The 18,362-nt window shown below is 44.7% G+C and overlaps 1 protein-coding gene across 2 annotated transcripts in view; it reads right to left on the bottom strand.

Moving 5' to 3' along the window:
* The window catches only part of LOC126210576 (uncharacterized), a 71,396-nt gene that overhangs the window by 42,458 nt on the left and 10,576 nt on the right, over positions 1–18,362 (bottom strand). The window contains exon 2 of one of the 2 annotated variants that reach the window (XR_007540707.1): positions 1,756–1,914. The exons of the other annotated variant lie outside the window; for it this stretch is intronic. The gene's annotated coding sequence lies outside the window, so the exon portion shown is untranslated. The remainder of the gene's footprint in view (positions 1–1,755; positions 1,915–18,362) is intronic. 2 annotated transcript variants of the gene reach the window in all.

Genomic DNA, 18,362 nt, shown 5'->3' with positions numbered 1-18,362 from the left:
CTTGCAGATGCCGAATACTGCCATCGAACACGTTATGCCACGCCTGTTCCAAGTCCTTTGCTGTCTCTGACAGAATTACGTCATCGGCGAACCTCAAAGTATTTATTTTTTCCCCATGGATTTTAATACCTACTCCGAACTTTTCTTTTGTTTCCTTTACTGCTTGCTCACTGAGCAAGCAGTAATGGAAATAAAAGAAATGTTCGGAGTTGGTATTAAAATCCATGGGGAAAAAATAAATACTTTGAGGTTTGCCGATGACATTGTAATTCTGTCAGAGATAGCAAAGGACTTGGAACAGCAGTTGAACGGAGTGGACAGTGTCTTGAAAGGAGGGTATAAGAAAAGCAAAACAAGGATAATGGAATGTAGTCGAATTAAGTCCGGTGATGCTGAGGGAATTAGATTAGGAAATGATACACTTAAAGTAGTAAAGGAGTTTTGCTGTTTGGGAAGCAAAATAATTGATGATGGTCGAAGTAGAGAGGATATAAAATGTAGACTGTCAATGGCAAGGAGAGCGTTTCTGAAGAGAAATTTGTTAACATCGACTAGATTTAAGGGTCAGGAAGTCGTTTCTGAAAGTATTTGTATGGAGTGTAGCCATGTATGGAAGTGAAACGTCGACGATAAATAGTTTTGACAAGAAGAGAATAGAAGCTTTCGAAATGTGGTGCTACATAAGAATGCTGAAGCTTAGATGGGTAGATCACGTAACTAATGAGGAGGTATTGAATAGAATTGGGGAGAAGAGGAGTTTGTGGCACAACTTGACTAGAAGAAGGGATCGGTTGGTAGGACATGTTCTAAGGCATCAAGGGATCACCAATTTAGTACTGGAGGGCAGCGTGGAGGATAAAAATCATAGAGGGAGAATGGCTCTGCGCACTAAGGGACTTAACATCTGAGATCAATAGTCCCCTAGAACTTAGAACTAATTAAACCTAATTAACCTAAGGACATCACGCACATCCATGCTCTAGGCAGGATTCTAACCTGCGACCGTAGCGGTCGCGCGGTTCCAGACTGAAGCGCCTAGAACCGCTCGGCCATACTGGCCGGCCCATAGAGGGAGACCAAGAGATGAATACACTAAGCAGATTCAAAAGGATGTAGGCTGCAGTAGGTACTGGGAGATGAAGAAGCTTGCACAGGATAGAGTAGCATGGATAGCTGCATCAAACCAGTCTCAGGACTGAAGACCACAACAACATCCTCTTCAGTTCGTGGGTACTCATTTGTGGCCTTGGATGTTCCGCTTCGTAAAATTAATAAACGGTTTTTACCAACTCACTTGACGTCATCAAGAGGGAAAAACAGAAACTACGCAACGTACACAAAGGTGCACTAAATGTCTTGAACTGGTGAAAGCCGTTCATTAATTTTATGCAGTGAAGCCTCGAAGTCCACATATGTGCGCTTACGGTACTGAGTGTGTGTGTGTGTGAGAGAGAGAGAGAGAGACTTGAAAACGGCTTCTTGGAGTGGTCCACCGTGGCGACTGCATGCTGACAATAGTACTTGGCAGAACATTCCTTTTTCGTACCTCAAACGACGGCTGACGATTGATGTAAATCGGACTGGCGTACGACGTTAGAGCTTGATTAATGTGTGTCGTACACGTTCTGCCTCCCTGACGTGAGCTCATTATCTTCTAACAAGAGCGACACCAGCCGCTTGCACAGTTACGCTAGTGTGTTACGACAGCGGGTGTTAGTGTGGGTGCAGACACAACACAGAAGACACACGGCTGACCTCGCAGGGGAGCAGCGGCGGGCTCGGCGGGCTGGCGGGCAGCAGGCGGCGGTCCGGCGCCCACTCCCTCTCCTCTCCCCGCCGCTACTGCTGCTGCCGCTGCCGCCCCTGACGATGGCTACACGGGCGGCTGCCGAAACGCCGGCGCCGGCGCACGGCCTGCGAACACAGCCAGCCGCCCAGTACGGACCTGTCTTGCAGGCTGCAAATCCTCCTAGCTCTTTCATTACCTTGTGGCATCATCCTGCCCCGTAAGGCGCTCGTACACAGGACGTTTCAAAATCGTAACGGAGAACCGCGAAGCGTCGAACGAGATACCGGGAGGAAGAAATTCAGCATAGGAGTTTACACTGCACGGGGTCTCATAAATTAAGGGGCAAAATTATACGTATGGAAGAGTACGTACTTTGAAGTAACGAATCACTGATCGGAAATGAAGATTTATGTTTATTCATTAAACAATGACCTGGAATCTCTTGAATTCCACGGAACTGAGCTCCGATTATCGGCAGAGACGTGTCTCGATACGCGCCGGATTGGTTTGGGACACCAACCTGACTCTCGCCCGCCATGCTGCCCGACAAGCAAGAATGATGGTGAAACTTCCTGGCAGATTAAAACTGTGTGCCGGACCGAGACTCGAACTCGGGACCTTTGCCTTTCGCGGGCAAGTGCTCTACCAACTGAGTTACCCAAGCACGACTCACGCCCCGTTCTCACAGCATTTTTTCTGCCAGTATCTCGTCTCCTACCTTCCAACTTTACAGAAGCTCTCCTGCGAAACTTGGAGAACTTGCACCCCTGAAAGAAAGGATATTGCGGAGACATGGCTTAGCCACAGCCTGCGGGATGTTTCCAGAATGAGATTTTCACTCTGCAGCGGAGTGTGCGCTGATATGAAACTTCCTGGCAGATTACGAGATGCATTCAAGTTCTAAGGCCTCCGATTTTTTTTTTTTCTAATTAACTACTCACCCGAAATCGATGAAACTGGCGTTACTTCTCGATGTAATCGCCCTGCAGACGTACACATTTTTCACAACGCTGACGCCATGATTCCATGGCAGCGGCGAAGGCTTCTTTAGGAGTCTGTTTTGACCACTGGAAAATCGCTGAGGCAATAGCAGCACGGCTGGTGAATGTGCGGCCACGGAGAGTGTCTTTCATTGTTGGAAAAAGCCAAAAGTGACTAGGAGCCAGGTCAGGTGAGTAGGGAGCATGAGGAATCACTTCAAAGTTGTTATCACGAAGAAAATGTTGCGTAACGTTAGCTCGATGTGCGGGTGCGTTGTCTTGGTGAAACAGCACACGCGCAGCCCTTCCCGGACGTTTTTGTTGCAGTGCAGGAAGGAATTTGTTCTTCAAAATATTTTCGTAGGATGCACCTGTTACCGTAGTGCCCTTTGGAACGCAATGGGTAAGGATTACACCATCGCTGTCCCAGAACATGGACACCATCATTTTTTCAGCACTGGCGGTTACCCGAAATTTTTTTGGTGGCGGTGAATCTGTGTGCTTCCATTGAGCTGACTGGCGCTTTGTTTCTGGAATGAAAAATGGCATCCACGTCTGATCCATTGTCACAACCGACGAAAAGAAAGTCCCATTCATGCTGTCGTTGCGCGTCAACATTGCTTGGCAACATGCCACACGGGCAGCCATGTGGTCGTCCGTCAGCATTTGTGGCACCCACCTGGATGACACTTTCCGCATTTTCAGGTCGTCATGCAGGATTGTGTGCACAGAACCCACAGAAATGCCAACTCTGGAGGCGATCTGTTCAACAGTCATTCGGCGATCCCCCAAAACAATTATCTCCACTTTTTCGATAATGTCGTCAGACTGGCTTGTGCGAGCCCCAGGTTGTTTCGGTTTGTTGTCACACGATGTTCTGCCTTCATTAAACTGCCGCACCCACGAACGCACTTTCGACACATCCATAACTCCATCACCACATGTCTCCTTCAACTGTCGATGAATTTCAATTGGTTTCACACCACGCAAATTCAGAAAACGAATGATTGCACGCTGTTCAATTAAGGAAAACGCGCCATTTTAAGTATTTAAAACAATTCTCATTCTCGCCGTTGGTGGTAAAATTCCATTTGCCGTACGGTGCTGCCATCTCTGGGACGTATTGACAATGAACGTGGCGTCATTTTAAAACAATGCGCATGTTTCTATCTCTTTCCAGTCCGGAGAAAAAAAATTGGAGGCCTTAGAACTTGAATGCACCTTGTAAAACTGTGTGCCGGACCGAGACTCGAACTCGGAAGGTAGGAGAGTGCTAGTTCTGCAAGGTTCACAGGAGAGATTCTGTAAAGTTTGGAAGGTAGGAGACGAGATACTGGCAGAAGTAATGCTGTGAGGACAGAGCGTGAGTCGTGCTTGAGTAGCTCGGTTGGTAGAGCACTTGCCCGCCAAAGGCAAAGGTCCCGAGTTCGAGTCTCGGTCCGGCACACAGTTTTAATCTGCCAGGAAGTTTCATATCAGCGCACACTCCGCTGCAGAGTGAAAATCTCATTCAAGAATGATGGTATTTGTTTGCCACAGCAGGACCCCTTTGGTTGTGGTCTGCAGCACCCTTATAGCACAATGCTACGTCGACGATATTGTGCCCCCTTTTTGTTGCCCTTCACGGCAAGCCATCCTGCGCTTACATTTCAGCAAGATAATGGCCGCCCGCACACGCCTTACCTTGGCCAGCGAGGTGTCGGGATCTCTCCCCAGCTGAGAACGCTTGGAGCATTATGGGGAGGACTCTGCAACCCGCTCGGCATCTGACGATCTGACGCCCCAGCTGGACAGAAACTGGCACGGTATCCGTAAGGAGGACATCTAGTAACGCTGTCAGTCGCTGTGGAGCGGCATAACTGTTTCAAAAAGGGCGACAGTTGGACCAATGGACTATTCACGTGCTCAATTTCTGTAGCTCGTTCTTCTAAGTAGATCACGCAATTTTCCTCAAATTGTACTAATGCGTTCGTCTGAACATCGCGTCTATCGATTTCCGCCCCATTCGAATAATTCCTTCGTTATGCATCTTTTTTTTCTTAGAGTGTACATCGAACTTTTTGGGCCTCGTTATCAGGTTCTCATTTTGAAGCTCACTCTTTTCTCTTTGTTTGTTTTCGAACGAATGTTTCGAAAAACAGTTCTGCCTTGAGCAATCACATTTATTTTTCCATTTTCGCCCATACGTGTTTCGGTGTAGTCCTTGAGCCGTGCTGACTCCCAACCATGCGTTTTCGTGAACTTGGCTGTCTATGTGTGTTTGGTTTCCCGCCCTTGTTGCGGTTGCGTCGTGGTTCTTCTTCCTTGCGTCGTGTACCATCTTTGGTTTGGTGCATATCGTTTCCGGCTAGGGTGTGTGGAGGCGGTAGGTCGGTTGTTGCGGACGAGGGAGGATATCTCCGCGCGGTGCAGTCGGCTGGGGCCGCTGGCAGTCCCTGCGCAGTGTCGGAGCGGGCGTGGAGCTGTCCGATCGCTACGACCTTCGTGGTTCACCGACCCTGGACGTCAAAGTCGAGTAGAGGTTTCAACTACCCAAGCCACGTGTATTCATGTTGTGGTGGTTCGCTTCGGTGGTTCGCTGTTGGGGAGGTTTTCCGGTGAGCAACACCGAGTGTTTCTACTGCTGAAATTCAGCCGCCATGCAGTGCAATTAACTCTGTTGGTCGACTGCAATGTGGGTGCACCAGTGGAATTTTCTGTCTTGTGGCCGTTAGTGTTCCGGTTTCCTGCCCTGGGCACTGACGTAATTTCAGGCAGCGTCCTTCCCTCACATGTTGTCGCTGTCTCACATGGTGAGTAATTTTGACACCTAATACGTACTCCATTGTGGATTATCGCGTTTATAACATTTCCGGTTTGAGTTCTCATGTGCTGATTGACGGGAAAGAAGTCGTTGTGTCGGTCGGTCCGTGGCCGTTCCCTGGTTGGGTTCCGACTGATCAAGTATAGTTGGGCTCATCACCTGTCTCGCCTAAGTGAACGAGGGCAGACCGACCTCCCTGGAGGCTTCTCAGTGAACACCGGTGTTTAAGTATCTGTTGTCAGCTACTTTAAATTCAAGGCTTATGGGTATTTTTTAATTTTTTTAAAATTTTGCAAAATTAATTTTTAAATTTATCTTTCAAGCTTAAACATTGCGGCCTTCTCCCTTTAAAAGATTATGGTAACATATTTTAAAATTTTGAAACTTAATTGTGGCCTTCAGCCTTTGGTAGTGCACTTTGCATGTGTATGTTCTATCTGCTTAGCCTTAAGGCTTCCCACGTAGCCGTGATACCTTTTTTTAAATTTATTTTATTTGTCTCTTTAATTGCCTTTTAATCTTGTTGATTTTTAAGATTGATTGTTGTTAAACATTCTGGCCTTCTGCCTTTAAAAGTCTATGGTAATATATTCTAAAATTCGGAAATTTAATTGTGGCCCTCAGCCATTTGTATTGCACTTTGCATATTTTTGCTGGTTTTCTTTTTAAATTATTTCATTGCTATCTTAATTGGATTTTTATCTTGTTGATTTGTTAAGATTTCTTGTTTGGAGCCCTTCAGCCGTGAAAAGAGTTGCATTCGGTAAAGGTCCGGCTATGTGCCGCTTTGGTTGTAAAGATTATTAAATTGCAATAAATGACAATTAGAAGGAGAAACTGACCTCAATCTTTGGCCCTTTCCACAATCCTATTACAAGTTCTGTCCAGCGGGTTTAACGGGCGTCTCAGTCCTACCACCATCATATTTGCTGTTATTCGACAGAAAATAAAGCTGACCCACTAATGATGGTGAAACTTTTCCGAAGCATACACTACCTGAAAAAAAAAGACCATGGTCGGACAGAGATGTTCTTCGGATATGTACACATGGTGAGCATGGTGGCGACCTGGAGGGATGTCCCATTCTGTCAATGTTGTTCCTGATGCCACGGTGTGGGCAGCCATCGGGTCTGACTCGAGGTTACGGCTAGCAGTGTTTGAGGGAACTCCTGACAGCACGGACATGGCGTGTCCTCTTGTGCCACCTCCCACGCGACAGCACCGTGGTAGCATTTTTCAACGCGACGGTGCTGCTCCACACGCGGCACGTGTCTCTGTGACCTGGCTGCGTGATTCCGAGGTACTCCCTGGCCACCACGGTGGCCGTATCTGTCCCCGACAGAACACACCTGGGACCAGCTCGCACGTCTACTCTCCGTTCGGGCGCCATCATCCGGTCGACCAGCTTGGCTCAGGACAGGAGACAACGGCTTCACGACGCTCTGCCAAACTGAATGAGAGCACCTGTCATCCAGGCAAGAGGCGGTGCAACGCCGTACTGGTGAGCGAGAGCATGGTGCCAAGCTCTTTCCAAACTGCACTCGAGTCTGTGATCTCTGAAATAACATCACATACAGTCCTCCCCCTCCCCCCTTCGCTTTTTTTGTCGTGCAGTGTAGACTAAGCGGCACTGTGTCCTGATAGTGTTGTCTGAACTCGTCGTCTTTTGCCAGTGCACACCCTGACGCGTACAACTTGCGTATCGGCAAACGCTTTGCTGCCGGCCGCCACCATAGATCTGTGTGTCCCTGCCAAGCGCTTCCATCATCAGCTTAAATATATCTTGACTGTCAGCCAGCGCGAGTGGCCTTAACTGATTTCCCAAACATTCCGCGCCGGGCCACACTTCACTGCCAACACTATTTTGCACTCTCTGAAGATTCGCGCAAATTTCTGAGAAATGGCGCAATCTCCCAGTCTTATGTAACGGGCTTCTGCAAGAGTCTTCGCTGTTCCAACTCTTAGTCGCCCCGAACAGCTCTAACCCTTAGAAAAGGGCGTACGTTTAAGCGACGTATTCTGTTCGAAATTGTCCACACTTTAACCACGTCATGCACGGAGCATCTTTTCCCCCTAAAGCACGTAGCTTACTGCAGAAAATACCAATCCCATCCTACCATCCGATACTCTACCATGCTTCCGTTCCTGCTAACGGAAACATTTCTCTGCACGTGACTTGGCAGTGCGCGCAACGAACCTACCCGATGAATATGCCGGAAGGACCAACGCTCCCCTTTCTTTTTTCAAATCAAGTACGATAGGAATTCTTTAACTTCCTAAAACAATGACAGAAACACGTCGACCATTTTAAAAGTAAAGAACGTGTGTTCCTCCAAGCGTTTCTACATCTACATCCACACTCCGCAAGCCACCTGACGGTATGTGGCGGAGGGTACCTTGAGTACCTCTATCGGTTCTCCCTTCTATTCCAGTCTCGTATTGTTCGTGGAAAGAAGGATTGTCGGTATGCCTCTGTGTGGGCTCTAATCTCTCTGATTTTATCCTCACGGTCTCTTCGCGAGATACACGTGGGAGGGAGCAATATACTGCTTGACTCTTCGGTGAAGGTATGTTCTCGAAACTTCAACAAAAGCCCGTACCGAGCTACTGAGCGTCTCTACTGCAGAGTCTTCCACTTGAGTTTATCTATCATCTAGATAACGCTTTCGCGATTACTAAATGATCCTGTAACGAAGCGCGCTGCTCTCCGTTGGATCTTTTCTATCTCTTCTATCAACCCTATTTGGTACGGATCCCACACTGGTGAGCAGTATTCAAGCAGTGGGCGAGCAATCGTACTGTAACCTACTTCCTTTGTTTTCGGATTGCCTTCTTCAAATGAATCTCAGTCTGGCATCTGCTTTACCGTCGATCAACTTTATATGATCATTCCATTTTAAATCGCTCCTAATGCGTACTCCCCAGATAATTTGTGGAATTCACTGCTTCCAGTTGCTGACCTGCTATATTGTAGCTAAATGATAAGGGTATCTGTCTTTCTATGTATTCGCAGCACATTACACTTGTCTACATTGAGATTCAATCACCATTCCCTGCACCATGCGTCAATTCGCTGCAGATCCTCCTGCATTTCAGTACAATTTTCCATTGTTACAACCTCTCGATATACCACAGCATCATCAGCAAAAAGCCTCAGTGAACTTCCGATGTCATCCACAAGGTCATTTATGTATATTGTGAATAGCAACGGTCCTACGACACTCCCCTGCGGCACACCTAAAATCACTCTTACTTCGGAAGACTTCTCTCCATTGAGAATGACATGCTGCGTTCTGTTATCTAGGAACTCTTCAATCCAATCACACAATTGGTCTGATAGTCCATATGCTCTTACTTTGTTCATTAAATGACTGTGGGGAAAGATAATGAAAGAAAAGAGTTTTTACAAAAATTCTGATTTCTATGTAGTCGCTTTTTAAAGCTAAATACCTGTCGTAGAGCTCCACAAGCTTTCGTAGCCCCTCTGCTCGAAAGTTTTCGAGACTGCATTAATACGAAAACGTTTTCTAAACAGACTAAAAAGCACGAAATAATGATTTTCTCCTAGCCCCATACAACCAACCCTGAAAATTTCACCTTGTGATTGTTTAATAGCTATAACAATACTTGTAAAATACAAAACGAAAAACGTGGGGGCGCATGTAGTAGATAACTGATACACGAATAGTACATCTAAGGTACTAACAATTTTATTGCACTGCAAGTGATAGGAACTACAGTGCGATTGCTCGCACAGGCGGTTCCTCTCTACACTGCTTACTAGTATCGGTTGCATGTGCCCCCCGTTTTACGTTTTAAATTTTACAAGTATTATCATAGCTGTTACAAATTCGCAAACACTAATTTTCAGGACTATCTGTATCAGTTTAGGAATCTGTAAGGAGCTGTGTAAAATCATTTCATAGTTTTCAGTCCGTTTCGAGAAGTGTTTTTTTAGAAAGTTTTTATTTAAATAATTACTTTTTGTTATTTTACTTTGGTGTGTGTGAAATTTTTCAATCGATTTCAAACATTCTGGTGAGATTACAACAGAGATAAGTGGTAAATTTCAAGTTTATTTCAGTTTCACTTTAGATGAGTAAACCAATATATTGCTTCCCCCTAAGCACATCTGGCGAAAAGACGGCGAATGTAAAAAATTAAGAGTCGAACTCACATAGACGCTCGCTAGCGTTCGCGAATGGAACAGGAAAGGGGAGAAATAGTGGTGGCACACGAAGTACCCTCCGCCACACAACGGACGAGAAAGTGAGTTCGTTTTGCGCTCTGGACTATCTCAAAGTTTGAAGTTTCTAGCTCATCCGGACGTTAGTTTCAAATCGGTTGCAAAATTTGTACCGAACAGATGAACAACAAGAAAGCGACCTAATAAAAACGTGTTAAAAAAAAAGCAAAGGAAATTAAGGTGGTGGTTTTAAATGCTTCAGGTGTTCTACATAGTTTCTGGTCACTTGGCATAGAACGCACAGAAGGTTCACACAACCACGTGGAACTGTCAGAGAAGCCCTCCTTTTGGATGTTGTTCAACTCACGCATCCCATTTGCACCTTCTTCAGTCCCAGCGAACCATCAGAGGCCCATTCTGCATCTTTCCGTCTTATGGTGGGTTAGTAATGGCGACGCCAAGTGCCACTAACACCGATTATATTTTTTGCAGAAAAAGATTAGCTTGCATTTTGCATTTTAATAATGCGGCTCTTCAGATCGAAACGTTCTTTACTTTTAGAATGACCCTAGAATTACTTACGTATATTGTTTCTTGCGTAAAGTATTGACCATAGGGATCGCAGCTGAAGTCAGATTCAGATGTACGGTATGGACTGTTATATTACTTAACCAGCTGTCTTTTAATCAACGGCTCTTCTATTATGACCTATCAAAAACTTCGGCGGGGTTTGACGATTTACCGGGGCTGATACCTGAGAGTTTTTATTGATTTATTTATTTATTGTTCAGCTAATTCAATCTATACAAGATGTAGCCTCTTTAAGTTATTAAATACATTTTAAGAGGTTTTTCCATGCATCTCTGTCTGCTGCTCTCTTCTGCCAGTTGAGCCCGCAACTTTCCTGAGTTCCTTATCCCAGCGATCAGGTGGTCTTCGTTTTTCTCTGGGACTCCACTCTAAAACTGATTTTGTCCATCTTCCATCCTTCGTTCGTGCAATATGTCCTGCCCACTGCCATTTTAGAGTCTTAACCCGTACTATAATATCTTGTACTCCTGTTATTGCACAAATGTCTTCACTTTTCTGTCGATCTTTTTTAGTGAGACCTAACATTGACCTTTCCATAGCTCTCTGAGCAGTTCTGAGTTTCGTGTTGAAAAATTCATTTAAAGCCCAAGTTTCACACCCGTACGTTAAATCCGGTAATACACACTGATCAAAAACTGTCTTCTTTAAGTAGACTGGCGTGTTAGATTTGAAAACTGTTGCATTCCTTCCGTAAGCCCTCCAATCCAGTTTAATTCGACGAAAAATTTCAGGTTTCAAATCCCCTTTTGTGTCAATTAATTGCCCCAGATAAACGTATTCTGTAACATAGTTAAGGATATTGCCGTTCAGTGTTTCTTGTCCTGCAGCTGCCCACTTATTATGCATAACCTTAGTTTTAGAGTGATTTATTTTAAGTCCAACTTCCTGACAGCGATCTGTTAAGTCTTTTATTGAGGACTGCATTTCCATCTTACTGTTAGCTAGGACCAGTATATCGTCAGCAAATCTCAGGTTGGTGAGCCTTTATCCCTATTCCCTGTTGTTCCAAATAATTTTGCACATAGCCATCTCAAGAACTGCTATAAATAACTTGGGAGATATAGGATCGCCCTGCTTTATTCCTTTTCCAATGGGAAATTCGCACTTGTTTTTTCCTATGTTGATAGATGCTACAAACGTGTCATAAATGTTGCACAATATGTTTATATAGTTTGTTTCCACTCCTTGCTCGGCCACTGCTTGTATGACTGCAGTGTGGTTGACAGAATCAATGGCTTTTTCGAAGTCAACGAAGGCTACGCATAGTGGCATTTCATACTCATTGGCTCGACTGATTACCTCACGCAGTGTTTTTATATGGTCAATTGTACTGAAACCACTGCGGAATCCAGCTTGTTCTATGGGGTGTGCAGTCTCCACCACCATTTTAATGCGGCTTACCAGTACTTTAGTGAACACTTTATATATAACAGAAAGTAAGCTAATGGGGCGGTAGTTCTTCAGATCGTGAATACTTCCCTTCTTAAGTTTGTAAGATTATGATTGCCTTGTTCCAGCAGGTTGGGATGCTGCCATTGTGTATACACGAAGTAAAAACTTTAGCCTGAGAGTTACTCAACATTATACACGACGGGTTCAACTTCGGGTCTATTTCTATTCGTTATATATCTGAACAAGCACTTAACATTCAAGTACAGCTGGTGATTTCTGCAGACGATACTCGTCTTACAATGCATACCATTAGGAAGAAAGCGACAGAATAAATTGTTAATGATGTTTTCCAAAGAAATTTTTAGTGTTCCTCTGAAAGCAGACTCTCCCTACATTTTCATAAAACGTAATATATTCGTTTTTGTACAATAGAGTCACATGAACAATTGATACAGGACATGAAAGTGAGTCAGTCAACACAGCAGAATACTCCAAATTTGTAGTTGTACATACTGATGAGAATTTGTACTGGAAGGAGCACATCTTAGAGCTACTCAAACAATTCATTCCACCGTGACTACGAAGGCTTTCCCGGCGTAATAATTGATAAAATTCTTCTCGGGTATGCAGCCGGATCATGACGTCTTCAAGACACAATATTTCTGCGGTCCAACTGTCCGCCATCATCAGGTGAGAGCGCTGGTGCACGATCTCGCCGGAACTGACTTCCCAGCGCAAGCGGCAGCCCCTATATAGGCCGCAGAAGACCCACAACGCGTGCGCGAGAAGGTGCCGTAGCTGCCCTCTAGTGCAGTAAACATGCCGCGCCGCCGGTGGTGGAAAGAGGCGAAATCGAGATATCGCTGTCAAAAATAAAAGAAAATTTAAAAAAATTCTATTCCGACGATTGAGACGCAGACCGTTGTTTTTTAATGTCGGATAACACCGGGTCCCAAGTCTTACATAAAAGATAGCCCTTGTCTCTATTAATAAGATTGTCAGATAAACGAATCTCTATTGATTCTTTTAAAATACAGTCCCAATATCGAGATGCAGGGGCAACCATTTGTGTCGCATCATATTGCATTCTGTGTCCCTGGGTGAGTCTTGAAGACGTCATGATCCGGCTGCATACCCGAGAAGAATTTTACAAATTCATTCCACCTTCTAATAATGTCTTACGGAATTATTTTTTAGCGTAAGCAATCACTTAGAAACAAAGTACTGATCGCACAAAACCAAGCACTAAGGATAATAGTTATGTGGTTTCCACCTTCAGTCGCCAGTACGCCTTCAAGGCCTTAGGGATCCTAACTGCATCTCCGTAGTACGTACTTCATATAAGTGGCGGTCAAAAAGTTTCCGCTCGCGGGCGGCGCGGTCCATAATAGGTATGCCAAACAGCCAAAATCACCCTGGACATTGAGGCAATAACCGTATCGACACACCAGGTTGAACATCTCCGTTTGGTTAGGCCACCGCGTTCTGCTGCGTGAAGAAGTCTGCAACTGCCTGCTGCAGGGCCTTCCTTAAGGGGCCTTCCTTAAGTCGTCGTAATCGCATGGCGAGAGGTGTCTCAGAGTAGAGTTGGCGTAACTTCTGCGATATTATGAAGCAGTAGCATCCCTTGTCGCAGTTTTCCGGGTTTTCGACAGACATGCTGCATTCCTCATTCTCCGTTGGATCTCTGCCGGTGTTTGTCCTTCGGCGGCCAAGGAAAGGGTAACATCACGTTGCTCCTCTTTGGAAGCATATGGTTCAAATGGCTCTGAGCACTATGGGACTTAACTGCTGAGGTCATCAGTCCCCTAGGACTTAGAACTACTTAAACCTAACTAACCTAAGGACATGACACACATCCATGCCCGAGGCAGGATTCGAACCTGCGACCGTAGCGATCGCACGGTTCCAGACTGTAGCGCCTAGAACCGCTCGGTCACACCGGCCGGCAAGCATATGGTAATAACGCCGCCATTGTTCATGTTTCCACATTTACGGCACAAATTCCGCACTAATTCTTTGCCCACAACTCGGTGCTTATATACCTGCATCAGAGTCGCGCTGTGGTGCATATACGCTACATCAAAGGCCACAAACGAAACTTTTTGATCACCCCCTTATACAGGGTGGTTCATTGACAGTGACCGGGCCAAATATCTCACGAAATAAGCATCAAACGAAAAAAGTACAAAGAACGAAACTCGTCTAGCTTGAGGGGGGAAACCAGATGGCGCTATGTTTGGCCCGCTAGACGGCGCTGCCATAGGTCCAACGGTTATCAACTGCGTTTTTTTTTTTTAATAGGAACCCCCATTTTTATTACATATTCATGTAGTACGTAAAGAAATATGAGTGTTTTAGTTGGACTACTTTTTTCGTTTTGTGATAGATGGCGCTGTAATAGTCACAAACGTATAACTACGTGGTATCACGTAACATTCCGCCAGTGCGGACGATATTTGTTTCGTCTGGAACCGGGCGACCGCTACGGTCGCAGGTTCGAATCCTGCCTCGGGCATGGATTTGTGTGATGTCCTTAGGTTAGTTAGGTTTAAGTAGTTCTAAGTTCTAGGGGACTGATGACCTCAGAAGTTAAGCCCCATAGTGCTCAGAGCCATTTGAACCATGTGAACACAGTCTCGTCGTTTAAATATCTGAGCCTAACGTTGGAACGAGCATCTGAGGACTGTGGTACAGAAAGCGAGTGGTCGACTTCGGTTCACTGGGAGAATTTTAGGAAACTGTGGTTCTGCTGTGAAGGAGAGCGCATATGGGACACTGGTGCGACCCGTTCTTGTGTTTTGCTCGAGTTTTTGGAATCCGTACCAGGTCGGATTGAAGGAAGACATCGAAGGAGTTCGGAGGCGGGCTGCTGGATATTTTGCCGATGGGCTGAACATCACGCAAGTATTACGGAAATGCTTCGGAAACTCAAATGGAATCCCTGAAAGTCCGCATCTCGTGGTCGTGCGGTAGCGTTCTCGCTTCCCACGCCCGGGTTCCCGGGTTCGATTCCCGGCGGGGTCAGGGATTTTCTCTGCCTCGTGATGACTGGGTGTTGTGTGATGTCCTTATGTTAGTTAGGTTTAAGTAGTTCTAAGTTCTAGGGGACTGATGACCGTAGATGTTAAGTCCCATAGTGCTCAGAGCCATTTGAATCCCTGAAGGGAAGGCGCCGTTCTTTTAGACTAACACTACTGAGAAAATTTGGAGCACCGGCATTTGAGGATAACTGCCGATCAATTGTACTGCCGCCAACACAGATTTGACGTAAGGACCGAGAAGATAAGAGAAATTAGGGGTTGTGCGAAGGTGTATAGACAGCCGTTTTCCCCTCTCTTTATTTGCGAGTGAAACAGGAAAGGAAATGACCAGTAGTGGTACAGGGTACCCTCCGCCACGCACCGTACGATGGCTTGCGGAGAACGTGTGTAGATGTAGAAGGCAAGTGGTGAACTGAGATCCTGTGGCACGGTTCTGCGAAACTGAAGTTTACCACAGGTACTGCTTGCACCCATACAATATATACAGGAAAACTACTCACGGGCGGGGGATCCACTTGTAGAAAAACTTACGTTGGACGTGACAGATGTGAAGCGAAAAGCGCAGTGCGACTGATACCGTAACAGAAACGCTGAAACGCTGCAGCTGACATGACGCGTGAACAAAGACACCGCACATGTTGAGACGAATCTCTTGTTGCCATTTCAGCTGTCTCTTCTAAACAAAACGAAACCGTCTAATTGGTAATGTTTTCGCTATTAGATTATTATTTTATTTCATCCTGAATACATTACTGTACTTTCGGCTTTGTAGCTATTCTTCCAGTACTGTGCAATTCACAGTTACGTATGAGCATTAGTACATTGTCAAGAAATTACAATTAACACCAGAGCCTCTAAGTGGCACATTGGTCGGCGTGGTAGCCTTCCCTACAGAGTGACCGGGGTTCGGTTACCAGTACCTCCTCTGATTTGTCTTAAGTTAAATGAGGAGCTGTCTGAATAAAAAAAAAATAGCGGTATTCACCTACTGTCGGTAGCAGCTGCAGGGATGGCGACATGCCAGTCGCAATAGGTCTCAGGTCTGATCAGTGCAGTTTACACCACGCGCAGGAGACACTTAACAGGTAACATACCATTATTGCCCTTTAGAAAGAACGATAACGGTTTCTTACACATTAACAGTACGCCAGGAACACCTTCAACTGTTCCAATGTCAGCCATCTTGTTTTTACACATTCAACTGTTCCACTGCCCGCCATGTTTGTTTTTACAGCTGGTAAGCGTTGAAACAGTGGCAGTGACAACTCTATGTATATAGTGTTTGACTTCAGGCACAGAAATAACAATTTTCAAATCGTAATTTTGGCTTACACAATTTATCTACTTTAAGGTGTAAGGAGGTGCAGATGACAAACTGTGGAACAAAACAGTCACTGTAGAAACGCAACACATCAGAAAAACCACACCATGTGGTAAACAGGTATGAATTCACTATATATGTGTTTTTTCAAATATCTGTAATTACGATTTTAAAACTAATAGTTACATGTATGCAAACAGTAAAGAACATTCTTTATTTTTAACAGATGAAAAATAAAAGCCCACTGAAGATGCTGCAACTGCAGTGAAACATGTTTGGGTTAAAAAACAAAATTGTGTTTAGCTAAAGGTGGACCCTATCCAAAAACATACGTAATGTACTAAAGCTAAAATGTCAGGAGACTTCTAATAATAGGAGTATCATCTAAATGTGCGATGTTTAGAGAGGCAATGTCTTCTGCAGTCCTTTTTCTTTTTTGTCTTTGATCACCTACACATATCACAACAAATGTGAGTAATCTTCTGGAGTCTCCGTTTTATTTGTCTAAAAATGTGATTCAAAACTTTCATAGTATTTTTACTGTAGGCCTAAAACTACAACACGTGCATATATTCTGTTTGCACTGTTCACGTGACGGTATAACACTTAAATCTTGTCTCTTGCAGACTGGTGTACTGTTACGCCCTTCGCACTTGACAACGTGTTCATCTGCAAAGTAATGTCTTTCCTTGGGAAGCAACTGGTTTTGTGTGAATGCCGTACCACAGCACAGTACAGTTAGCTTGGCGTCGTAAGTCTTCCTAAACTCATCTTGTTATTCAAAAAGCGAGATACAGCGTAACAGTGGAGAGGTAAAAGGAGCCAACAAACAGGATGCAGAATTTCATGCAACAAAGTACACCAAGGACGCAGACTATGACAAAGCCTCCAGTAATGTTAGTACTGCAAACATGATACAAAAACATTTACTCTTGAACAAAGAAATATACTTTTGGATTAAACTGAATGCATGTCAGGTCAAAAAATGCTGTCCAGTAAAACCCAAGCACATACAAGTGAGCAATCCCAACAAAACAGATGCACATGTTAAAGCTTTGCGCTTACGATAAAAATCGAATCAGAATTTGTTATGGTATTTTACAGAATTGAAAATATGATCCATAGGTGGTGGGTGACTCATAGGTGTCGAAACAGGTTGTGGGTAAAAAAGAGCAAGGCAACATCTCACATGTACTTACAAACAGTTTGGCTGGCTGAGCTTGTTTGCATTGCTAAAGTAACTCACGAAGTCTTTACATCTTCTGAAAATGTCTGGAGCACAGGGAAATGAAACATCAAACACACGTCTTAGGTCAGGGTCCAATGCCAATACAACTAAAATCACCAATAAAACGTTCTTTTTTGCAGAATGTGTTTTTCAAAACCCACAGTTTCTTACAATGGGAGCGCGCCTACTCGTCATCACCGATTTCGTCCAAATTTGTGTAGATTAAACTCCAAATGGCCAAGAGTTTGGAAAAAAACAGCCCATGTTGTATCAAAAAGAATCATCTGATTTGGCGCGTCTATATTTCTGAAACTAATTAACATATACAATGAATTTTGTTTTTTCATGAACGGAAAACTCAAAAAGTTGTTTTTCATACCTTTTCATAGGTGTTCAATATGTCCCCTTTGAGATGCACGGCATATGACAATGCGGCATTTAAATTGTACCCACATTGCAGCGAGCATGTCTTGAGTTACAGCTTCCACAGCTGCTGTTATGCTACGTCTCATGTTATTCATTGTTGTTGATAACAGAGGCACATAGTGTTTTATAAACCCCCACAAGAAATAATCAGGCACAGTCAGGTCCCGTGACCTTGGAGGCCAATAATGTAGGGCTGAATCATTTGGTCCAGTGCGACAGTTCCATCGTTCAGCATTCCTTCCAGAAGCCAGTGTGACGGTGCCCCATCGTGTTGGTAAACGAAGTTGTTCGGATCAGTCTCCAGCTATGGGAAAAGAAAGTTCTCAAGCATATCGAGATACGTGCTTCCTGTAACAGTGTTCTCTGCAAAGAGAAATGAACCACAAACCTTGTCTCAAATAACATAATAGTTATGATTTTTTTAAAAATCGGTAATTCTTTTTGATACACCCTGTATCTTTGGTGCGCGTTATTGCGAGGCATTAGCCACCGATGTTGGGCTAAGTTCCAGGAAGCGGTCGGTGAAGCGGGAAGAGTACGGAAAGCTACTCGGAAGGTCGTAGCGTAGAATCCCTCTGCGGAAGCTATTTTTGTTTTCTATT

This window comes from Schistocerca nitens, chromosome 10, assembly GCF_023898315.1.
Source record: "Schistocerca nitens isolate TAMUIC-IGC-003100 chromosome 10, iqSchNite1.1, whole genome shotgun sequence".
In the NCBI taxonomy this organism is placed as follows: domain Eukaryota; kingdom Metazoa; phylum Arthropoda; class Insecta; order Orthoptera; family Acrididae; genus Schistocerca; species Schistocerca nitens.
Note: the sequence above shows the minus strand (reverse complement) of the source record. Positions and strands in the feature narration are given on the sequence as shown.